Source organism: Peromyscus eremicus, chromosome 3 (genome assembly GCF_949786415.1).
Source record: "Peromyscus eremicus chromosome 3, PerEre_H2_v1, whole genome shotgun sequence".
In the NCBI taxonomy this organism is placed as follows: Eukaryota; Metazoa; Chordata; class Mammalia; order Rodentia; family Cricetidae; genus Peromyscus; species Peromyscus eremicus.
Window position 1 is genome coordinate 113,450,256 of NC_081418.1, and position 12,322 is coordinate 113,462,577.

Below are 12,322 nucleotides of genomic sequence, written 5' to 3' on the forward strand. Positions count from 1 at the left end.
AGTAAAATATTTTTATTCCCACTCACTTAGATTCTGGCATTTATATTCACAGGCCTTACCTCTGTAGACGTTTAAGTCTGAAATCCCTTCTAAGAGCCTGAGGATTCTCCATAAAGTTGTCAGTCTCAGAGAATACACCAATAAAACATACATTTCCCCATACTCTCACATAACATCGCTCATGTCAGATGTGTGATGACAACAGGGTGACATATAAATCAGTACAATTGTGGCACCATCTACTTGGGTTATCATCAGATTCCATGGGCTAAGAACTCAATCCCCAAGACAGCTTCCATTTCAAATATTAATTATTCATTCCAGGTTGTTACCTTTGCTTCGGAACCACTGACTATAAACTCAAGGTCTCGATATCGTACTCAGGCTGTGTCATTTGTCTGAAAGGTTACAATGTTCAAGAACACACTGATTAATGCTTACTGCTTTATCATTAAGGACGCAGCTCAAGAACAAGCAACTTTCAGAGATGCACATGACAGGATAGGTTGAGTTTCCATGTTCTCTTTGGGTATACCACTTTCCAGGCACTGCCTGAGTTCAAGAACCCAGAAACTCGTCAAATCTCATTTGTTCACAGTTTTATAGCTTGAAACTATGGTCTCTTTTTTTCATTGTAAGTGAGTGGGGGTGAAAATCCCCACCCAAATCCTTAAGGATCACTGCGCCATTCTGGTGACTAGCCCTATCCTGAAGTCACCCAAAGGTCTAACCCTAAGTAACCTCACTAGTGTAAACTAAGGTTCTGAGAGAGGATTGTTAAGTATAACAGAAGGCATACCTACTATTCAGGCAACTCCAAAGGTTTTTGGAATTCTGTGTCAAGATACACAAAGGCCAAATACATTTCTTATTATATTACGATATCTCTAATATTTCTCAAGCAAGGAGGACGTTGTGATAATCCTTTCTCATTCTGACAACTCAACTTGCAGATGCCTAGAAAGTGATTATATATACTTGTCAAAACTAATGAGAAGGGAAGCAGATCTCACTCCCTGCCAGACTTTTTCTTTTTCCCAGGTGTCTTAGTCCATTTTCTGTTACTACAATAGAATACCTGAGACTGATTAATTTATAAGGAACAGAAATTTATTTCTCACAGTTCCGACACCTGGGAAGTTCAAGGTCAAGGGGTCTGTTTCTGGCAACCACCTTCTTGTGGCTTCACTTCAATGGTGGAAGGGCAAAGAGAGGGCAGGGAAAAAGGAGGAAGAAGTAGTTTTTATAAGAAACTCACTCAGGCAACAAGGAATCCAGGCCTCACAAAGCAGAACTACTCTAGTCACCTGATATTACCCCTCCTCTCCTGCCTCTGCTTTCAAAAATCCTTACACTGAGAATTAAGTTTCCAGTATTGGCTTTGGGGTATGCACATTCAAATCATAACACCCAGTTTGACTTAGAGTTGTGGAGTGGCAAAAGCCCGCACAGGGAGAGAGCTGAGCACAGAGCCTAGGTGGGTTTGCAGGCATGCTCTTAGGAACGCCCCTTTACTCTGATGTAGTAGCTCTTTCTGTCTTCAGTTTGCCCTCAACTTGTGAACGAGGCAGCACATGCTTTCAGGGGCTAAGTGTTGGCCTAGGGAACTCTAAGAGCAAGGGAAACACACCAAGAGTAGGAGAGGGAGGAAAGAAAAACACAATGACATAGAAATCGAGTCATTTCAAGTTGGAGGAGTGAGTCAGAGAAAGGGGAAGGCAAGGGCAGGCCCAGCATGAACCTCATGGCTCTGGGCCTCACCTCCTCTGTTCAGGGAGCTCCACTGGCCTTAAGGAGAGCCACTTTGATCCCACAGAAACGAAGGGCTTCATTCCCCGATAAGTAACACAGGCATGGTCTGGAATGATCCCCTGAGGTGATGCAGGTTAAGACTTAGTTTAGGTTGTGATTAATGACTCTAGATTAACAGGAAGTTATAGGCCAGATTTTGTCAGCACTAAGGTTAATATCAATGATAGATTTACCTTCCTTCAAAAGTTCCTAGGTAGTTAGAAATGAAGTTTAGGGCTGGATAATGTTAACAAGTGGAGTTAGTAAAATTGGATATTTACACACAAAAGAACAATAGTTGACCCTATCTTATAACACACACACACACACACACACACACACACACACACACACACACACCCCAAAATGGTTTAAAATGTATATGTAATATATGAAACTATGAAACCACCACAAGAAAAGAGAGGGGGACACCCCCTCCCCATTACGAGCCTTAGCAATGATTTCTTCTTATTACAGAAGCAGCACAGGCAATGAAAGAAAAAAATAGACAATCGGGATGCATCAACTAAAAAGCATCTTCATTACAAAGGATACAATCAAGAGTAAAAAGGAAGCTAATGAATAGAGAAGAATCTCAAACTGTAAGTGAAGTAAGGGAGCTGTGAGGATTCATCATTATTAACTTGACTGGGTTTAGAGTCATCTAGAAGACACATCTGTAGGTGTGTCTATAAGGGTGTTTCCAGAGACGTTTAACCCAGAGGAAAGACCCACCCTGAAAGTAGGTGGCACCATATCCAGGTGTGGGTTCACAGATTGACCCCAAGGGGAAGCTGACTGAGCATTAGAGTTCAACTCCCCTTGCCGATGTGAGCTAGCAGTCACCAACACTTTTGCTGTTACAAAGCAGTCTACTGCCATGCCCTCACAGCTATGGCAGTCTGTAGCCCTTCAAACCATGAGCCAATGCAACCATCTTCTTGTTTTGCTTCTCATCACATATTCAGTCACAACAACATGAAAAATAAGGAATACTATCCCAAACTGCCCAAGAACATGTTCAGCTTCACAGTGTTATGAAACAGACAGACACTAACTAATTTAACATTTGGCAAAGGAGTTGAGCAGACATTTCTCCAACAAGGTTATAGAAATGGCCACCAGTTCTATGAAGAGATACTCACAGCCATTACTCACCAGAGAAACCCAGGTCAAAACCTCAATGAGGCATTTCTTTGTATCTGTTAGGATGGTTTTAAAACAAACAAACAAAGAAGGCAAAACAAAAGGCAAAGAGGGTTGGTGAAGATGTGGAGAAATGTGATGGTGGGGTGTAATATTGATCTGCTACTACAGAAAAGAGTATAGAGTAACGTGGTTATTTGATCCAATAATTCTTCTGGGCATTTCCCCAAAGAATTCAAAACAGGATCTCAAAAGTCATATCAGTATTCATATTGATCATCAGTTCACTCTTCACAAAAGCCATGAAAATGAAGAAATCATCTGCATGCCCACTCAAAAAATAAGATGTTGTTTTATCACATAATATAATATTATTCTGTTTTTAATAAGAGGAGCACTTCCCACATGGGTCAATACTGATGATGCTTTGGGCATTATGCTAAGTTTAAAAAGTTGGTTACCAGCCCCTTCTACTCAAACACACAGTAACGGAGAGAGTGGAACAGTGGTTACTGGTGTTGAGGGAGAGGAGATATTTTCTATTCAATGGGTATAATATTCAGCAACAAATGACTGAGTCCCAGAGACATAGCCTATTATTAATAATAGTGTAAAGTACACTTAAATATTCACTAAAGATCAGAGCTTATGTGTCCTCACCAATTTTCTTTTCTTAATGAATGGACTAGACAATCTGTCCTTAAGGAACTTGAGAATAATCTCCTCTGTGAGACTGATCATTTTTCCCAGCTCTGCAATATGCTAATCAGTTTGTGTTAACACCTGCAATGACAAACACCACAACCAGAACCAACCAGACCTTTTCTGTGTGTGTCAAGTGTTGTGCCCAGTACACAATGGTTACAGCTCATGCAATTTCAAATTGACCCTGGTAAATATTATGGGATTTCCAAGTTTTACTAATGAGGAAACCGAGCCTAAAAATTCATCAAGGAGAATAACCAATGTGCCAAGCTAAGTGACAGCAGCACGCTGCTGGATGCCAGCTCCACCCTCCTTGCCTTTTAGCCACTATTAAAGAAAGCATTTGCTCTGGGCTCTGGAGGCCAGCGTCCTTCCCCCAAGTTCTTAATTAAGGTGACCAAGAAAGAAGGAGTCCCAAGCAGGTGAGCATTCAGCCTGGCGGGGCTCTCCTCTGTCAAATTGTATGAGGTGTTGTCACATAAAGAATCGACCATCTGGGAAAAAGAAGGAGAGTTTGAACTCTAGATTGTTGGAGTCTGATATGTGTTCCTCCATTCTCTCTTGGTAACTCTTTACCAGGAAGTATCTTGAGTCTTTGGTACATTTTCTATTTCAGAATTACTGTTAAAATGATCTGGGTTAGGAATGTGACAGGATTCTGGCTCCTTGAGCATATGTATGGAAATAAAGAGCAAAGTTGATTCTTTCTACTCCAGCTTAAATAAAACCGCATGATGAGCTCAGCCTGCACCCTCCCCCATCATTCCTACCTCGACTCTTATGAAAGACCAGCAATTCTTGGAACACCGATTACAACAGAGCTCCTTGCCCGACACCCGCCTTCCAAAGCCTTTATATTCCTTGTTATGTGCTGTGTTCTGCCTCCAACTCTTTCTCAAATGTCTTGAGGCCACAAACATATTTCTACTAAGCCTGCTCTGTTGAAAATTGTGATAGTGCGTACATTTTCAGAAATGTAATCGTGATGATTAGGACGTGGTTGAGCTTTGCCCATCGGTGTTCTGTTTTGCAAGAGTCACTTGATGTCAAGCAAGTCGTACACTTTTCTCTCTCTCCTTCCCAAGTCTTTTTATCTTAGAACCAGGAAGTCACATTTTGCCAGCAGACTGTGAATTGTAACCACAGAAAGTTGGAGGCCGGTTCAAAGCCCAAGATTCATGAGGCTTGAATATGTTTTAGCTTTGGCAGAAAGCATTTGCTCCTCTCTCGTTTGGGAGAAACGCATCAGCAGGGAGTGGGTTGGATAGGGGTGGGACAGGGCCAGCTGTGTTACTGGTGACATGGCCAGTGGGCTGTCTTCTGAGTCCTGTGAGGTATGTGTTAGGGAAAGCAGCCTTGTTCTTGGAGGTTCTGAGCAGGGCTGGGGGAAGACTCGGTTTCATTTTGCACTCAGACACTGCTGTGGAAAGAATGAGTCTCTGCTCCTTGTCCCTGTGCCCAGAATAAAGGGGTCACTATTAATCCCTTCATTCTGTTTGGATAAGAAGAGCTAACACATCCAGTGCTCAAAATACAGTGAGTTTATGATGCTCTCTTCATGGTCCTCTTGTTTTCCCAACAAACTCTCATGCCCCTCAGTTTTTATCTTTACATAATACAGAAAAGCTCACAGGCTCTGAACATACCATTGCCTTTTGTCTTTCTCATGTATGTGATGCATTTTTCTATGGACTTTAATGTTCCTTCTCAATTCTTCTTCAGGATACCTGGATACCTCAAAATTCCCTGAATGAAAACTTTCATCAAAGTGATACTCCCACACATACATATATAATACACGTATTTGTATATAATCATATGTTTATTATTTTCTTCAATACTGTTGTGAAGAGTTCATCACTCTTATCTTACCTCCTCCCTATTTTGTTTGCTTTCATGTGTGTGGGATGTGAATACATGGATATATGTATTTTGGCGTGTGTGTAGGAGCATGTCTGTGTTTAGATGCATACAGTGTGTGTGTGTGTGTGTGTGTGTGTGTGTGTGTGTGTGTGAGCCCTAAGTTGACACTGAGTTTTGTCCTCAATCACTCTCCACTTTATTTATTAAGACAGGGCCTCTCAATAAGCTTTCAGCTATCAATTTCTGATGGTTTAGCTAGCCACCTTGTCCCAGGGATTTTCTGTCTTTTTCTTCCAAGCGCTAGGATTAAAGGCAGTTTCTGTACTCCCTACCTTGTATATAGGTTCTGGGAATCTGAACTCCGGTCCTTACACTTATATAGCAAGCACTTCATCCAATGAGCCATCTCCCTAGTGTCCCCTCCCCGCTGCCCAGGGCTTTATAGTATATATCAGTCTGATAGCACATTCCAAACTGATCACAGACTTCTATGAATCTGATGATCCTTCTGGTCAACCTTGTTCAATAGATCTCAGCCACAGCAGAAATTCTTTACATCTGCACTTTTCAACATGGCAACCACTAGTCACATTTTGCTGCCATTAAACACTTGAAATGTGGCCATTGTACCTAAGGAATGATTTTTTTTTAATTTTATTTAATGTTGTCAATTCCCAAAGCGTATAAGGCTTGCAACTTCTGTACTGAAGAGCCCTCCTTAAGGCATTACTGCCTGTGCTTGCCAGTGCCTAGTCTATATTAGGAGACTCAGTTAGTATTTATTGGATTCAACTACTGTATATATGTCTGATAGTAATGCCACCAGAAAGACAGTAGTAACTGCAGCCATTTCATTTTTATATATAAAACAGATAGAAAGCAAAATGAAATAAAGGGACAGCATAATGTGGCTATGTGATGATGAGTATTGGGACGAGGATGTGAGATGCAACCTGTTTGGGATAAATCCTCTGTCCTTTCTGTTTTCACTGCAGAATGTCAGTACATGTGAGTAAATTTTTATGTAAGTAGTTACACATGCAAGATACGAGGGGGGCAGCATTTTATAGTCAACTAATTGTCTCCATACAATTAGGCATGCGAAGGCTTGCTCATATAAAAGCCAACAGAAAGGAAATGGGAGGGAGTAGGGAGAGTTGGCACACTGCTTCCAGATCATTAGTATTGTGCACATATTTAAAGGCTATATTGGCTAAATGGATCTCTTTTAAAAGAGAAAGAGTGTACCATAAAAGAAAGATTACAATACCCAACAAATTGGGCAGCTGCTATGCTTTGTGAGATGTTAACTTTCAGATGTTGATGGCCTCACCATTCAGATCCACATAGTGGAGGAGATGCTGCCATCTCCTGGTACTTATCTGCAGTGAACCAGCATTCCAGAAGCTGTGGGCCATCAGTTACTAATTCTTCCAGTTTATCATTATTTAAAGTTGCATATTAAAAGTAATTCTAAAATTATTCCACTTTGGAGATGAAAAAATTACTGTGTTTCAAAGTTTCCATCTTTGTACGAATAAATATAGCCATCTGGATGTTTTCAGCTCCTCCTCCTCCTCATTTAGCTAGATGATGTGCTGAAACAATCTAACAGCATTTTGAGTGGCTGATTCATGACAAGTGTCCCCTAACAAAGGATTGTCATTCTGTATCAGTGATGGAACTGTGCATCTTCATGGATCCTGATCAGGTTTTGTACAGTCGATGGCTTGTTGGATCGAACCTGAAGACATAGGGTCAGGCCACATTTGGAGATTTAATAGAGTCAGATAATTTCAATCTAATGAAATCTCTTAGTGGATGATCCACTGCTATCTATCAGAATTCAGAAGCTGTGCTGACATCTTGATTGATCACAACTAGCCAAGAGAGATGAGGGATTTTGATCTTTTATTAGTAGGATTCTATATGGAAGGGTCTAGATTTAACTAGTGATTTTTAAGAGGAGAATCGCATGGGATACCTGCCTATCTCTGCATGATCAACCTGCTGGGAGGAAAGGAAGTGATATCAATGTGGAGAAGTGGATGAGGAGAAGAAAGAAGCATTTGTTGTTGACTCACATGGACAGAAATCTCAGTGGGCTGTGGTAGGAAACCCATGCCCAACTCTTCACCGTCCATCACATCTCCTCATGCTCCTGGCATCAGCCCCTCTTTTCTTTGCTGGGACAAAATAACTGATGAAAGCAACTAATGGGAGAAAGGGTTGATTCTGGTTAACGATGTGAGGCTATAGTGCATCATGACAGGGGTGCACTGTGCCAGGTGGCTGGCTGCTCACACATTGCTGTAGTCACAAACCACAGAGTCGAATGCTGCAGCTTGATTTTCTTTCTCCTTTGTGTTCAGTCCAGAACATGGTGCTGCCCTAGTTTAGGAAGGGTCTTCTAGTATCTATCAGGCCTTATCTAGGAATTCCTTCACAAACAAGCCCAGGGCTTTGTTTCCTAGGTGACTCTAGATCCTGTCAAGCTGTCAATCAATATTAACCATTGCACTCCCTACCTGCAGGATTCAGCTGCCTGACTGGGTCATTAATTAACCTTCCATCCTCTACTCAGCCACTAATATAAGGTGCCTCTCGGACATAATCTCCTAGAGTTGAATTGTACTGGTCCATATGCATTCCTTCATGGACTCAACAAACTGTTAAACTAATCACCGGATATGACCCTTGACATTAAAGAAGCCATTGTTTCCTCTTGTGTGTACTGAAATATTTACCATGTACCAGAAGCTTTGCTAATGACTTTACATTCACTTAGTTATTCATTTGGTTAACAATATTTGCTCAAGCTTGCTGTGTGTCAGACACTGTGCTAAGTGTAAAGATGAAACAATGCTAAGTGAGAGAGCATTCCTCATCTCATAAACGCTGTTGTGGATTGGGGAAGGCAGGTGGACAAACAACAGATTGTGCCATGGCATGTTGTACTTCTGCAAAGCATTTTGGATAGTCAGGGCTTGGTTTTCTATCCTGAGAAACGAAATAGTGCCTCAAAGAAGTGACTAGGCATGCTGTTTTTCTGATAGTGGCTGTGTGTGTTAGCAGTGACAAATTTCTTAAAAATACAGTTTCATGTATTTTTTTCTGGTGCTTTCTTTGGGCTTCCTTGGTATGCTGGAGCCTTTGATAATCCTTTAATGGTTTCTTTTCTTTTCTTTCAGTCTGCATCACTTTCCATTGTATACACAGGTCCCTGATGATACCTGCCATGGCATGAAAAGGACAGAAGTGTGGCACAACACACACGAACACACAGCCATCCCTGAAAGTGTTGAGACAGCAGTGTGTATCTCAAAGGTGAGTAGGCATTCTCCAAGTTAAGAAAATCCGAGTCAAAGGGAGGTGGAAAAGGATTGCGGGTAGGAAGAACAGTGTATTTGGAAACCCCAAGGAAAACTCCTGGGGTAAGATGTCTTGGGTCTATTTTTACACATGAGCAAGCTGAGGTTAACCGGTAGTAAATCCAGGCCTGATCTCACCATCCCTGAGTTCAGTCTCTGTGGTTGGCTTCCACATGGGGTTAGAAACACATTTATGCCAGTGTTTCAAAGCTTGAAAAATGCTATATCTACCCAACACATAAAAATAAAGCATACTTCCTTTATTATAAAGCAAATACCCACTACCCACGTAACTGGACCTGGGGTTAAGGATGCTAAGTAACACTCTGGAGACCCACTGCAGTTCCATTGTGGTCTGTTTCTCCTGAACATCCTGTGTTCTCTGGAGTTCATCACCAGACTTCTAGAAGCACGTTTCTGTTGCACTTCATCTGAACTTGCAACAAAAGGAATAATGCAGTGCTTTTTCGTGCCTGGCTTCTGTACATCCACAGAATCCCTAATTTGTAGGCTTCCCATACCTCATGTATAGTGTAGCTAACTCACTTATATTCTCATGCAGGATTAATGATATAGATGTATCTTTTCGAACTGATAAGCATTTGACTGCTCTCAGTTTCTAGTGGTCACAAACATCCTCATCTATGCTTCTTATTCTACATAGGAAGAAATTTGTTGGACAGCATGGCTTTTCTTCATATCAACTACCTAAGACGTAGAATCACCATGGAAACAAATCTCTTAGCATGTCTGTGAGGGAGTTTCTAGGTTAGATTGATGGAGGTTGGAAGACCTTCCCTGAATGTAGGTAACACCATTTTATGGGCTATAGTCCTGAACTCAGTAAAAAGGAGAAAGTGTTCACATGTCTTTGAGCAGTAGTATTCATCTCTCTCTGCTTTCTGACTGTAGGTGCAATGTGACCAGCTACCTCATGCTATTGCTGCCATGCCCTGGTCCCCTCCCGGGTGAACTTTACCCTCAAACTGTAAGCCAAAGTAGACACTGCCTCACGTTCATTTTTCAGGTATTGTGTTATAACAACAGCAAAAGTAAGCAACACAGGCAGACCCTCAAGAGTGGAACTGCCAGGTCACAGAACAACTCTGAAAGATAATGCTGAACATGTTCAAGAGTTGATATTCCAACTTAAGTTTGCACCTACAGTTTACAAAAGCCCCATTTTTCAGTATCCTTTACAATAAAATTTGGTATGGTATATCTTTTCAACCTTAGCCAGTATGATGGGCAGAGCACTATCCCACTGTGATTGTAATTTGAGTTTCCTTCATGACTAGTGATGTTAAGCAACTTTCTGTATATTTATTGGCCATTTTCCCAGTGCTATTTATCAGATGGCCGCTTCTTGGCACATGGCTTAAGGTTAAGCGCCTTAAGGATGAATGCATCTAGTTTCCAAAGACAGTGCACTGTTTTTGCAGCTCTCCAAGTTCATGGTTCTCATTACTTCTTTTAACAGAGACACCCTCTAGATTTGTGGGGCTCTGTTTTTTCTCACTAAGTGGCTCTCTTGGGGCAAACTTTCTGTATGTGGATTTGGTTCAATAAATGTACAAAATCAAGGACAGACCAAAGAGAAAGCCACTGAAGGCCATTGGCTGGGTCACCAAATGGTCTCTCTCTTGGATGTTGGTGGGTGAACACCAGCCTAGGAAAATATGTGTATTTTCCCACCATTTACTGAGTAAAAGTCTCAATGGACATGTTACTGTGAATTTACGATGTTCTTTGAGGAGTTTGGGTTAGTTCTGTAATAAAAATCCTGGCATATGGAGACTCGTGTCTGGTTCCCACACATTTAAGGCTAAAGAGAGCACAGCTACGTTTTCTTAAGGTCAGCTTATTGATGTCTCCAAGGATAAAAGCCACCTTCTGATTGAAGGCTTGCTTTCATCATATTTTTGGCAAAGGATTCCCGAGTTCCATTCCCCCGGGATGATGAACTAGAGTTTTCTTTTGTCTGTTGTTCTGAAGAACTCACTTTGGCAAGGATGAGGAGTATTGCAGGCCTTTCTGTTTTAATTTCAAGATTTTACAATCAGGCCCAAGAAGACAATTGCAACCAATGAAAACCATCCACTGGGGATGCAGACTAAGGTACAAATACACGCACAAGGGCAGCCATGGACAGAAATCCCAGTCTTGCTTTCAGCCTTTGCCAAAGACTGTTTAGACTTGAAATTGCAAGCCAGGTTAAATCCATACTCTCTACTATTGTTAGCCTTGAATCAGAACAGGCTGAAAAGATGATAGCCTATGAATCTAATAGCATGGTACCCATAGGCCTCCAAAGATAAGCTATTAAGTTGTCACGAATCTTTGAACAACTCTCCTTATATTAACTACAATTTCAATTGTAAGCAATAGCCACTGATTATACATGTCCTGCGGAATGGGAGAATTTTCTGGAGGATGTTAAAGACTTACAGACTCAGTGGGAATAGGGTCAGGTAGGCTTAGAAAATGAGCCAGAATCTGGTGAGGTTCAGAATGTTGGGCCTCACGGAGTGTGCCACTTGTCACATGGAAGGAAGGCCAGGCTGCTGCTGGATCCTCTTGTCTTTTTTTTGAACAGTGAATCTTGAGCCAACAACCATGATCATTGGTCTTTGTTGTAGCTGATTTATCTCATTGTAGAACCTTCGTAAATAAACTCTCCTTAATGCTGTTTTGAGTGAGTGAGTGTGTGTGTGTGTGTGTGTGTGTGTGTGTGTGTGTGTGTTCCTGTGGCTGCATGTGTGTGCATGTGAATGTGGAGGCCAGAGATCAACTTACTGTTCCATCCTTCAGGGGACTTGTCCTTGAGACAGGATTCTTGTTGACCTGGAATTACCAAGTAAGCTAGGGCATCTGGCCAATCAGCTCTCAGGAGAGGATGGGTGCTGAGGATCCAAACCCAGGTCCTCATACTTGATTGGCAAGCACTTTATTGTGATTCTTCTAGCAGCAGAGCTGAAGCTGTGCTGACTCCTAACCTGGCTTTGACATTGCTTGTCAGCTCCTTCATGGATTCAGTGACTCACCCAGGATTCTTCCAGGAATGGTGTGCTGAAGCTTTCTCTCATCTGCAATCTGGATACTCTAATTACGACCCTAACGATGATCCAGCTTATGTTGTACTTTAAGGAAGATGAGGGAGAAAATACCTTATGGCTTTGCATCATGCTGGAAGACACATGAGTTCCAGAAGAGATCTTTTGATTGGCTCATTTTCTGTCTCCATCACAATTACCCATTTATTGATTACAGTCACAGAGAATAGAATGTACTGGGCATTGTATATCCTGAAAAGACAGATGCTGAGTTATGTGATAAATTAAATTATTGGTTTTGAAATCGGTATCTCACAGTCTTAAGGAATCTCAGGAAATATGTAAGAAGGGGTAATGGGCTACATCAAAGCATAAGTTTCTCCCTCAGCTTTA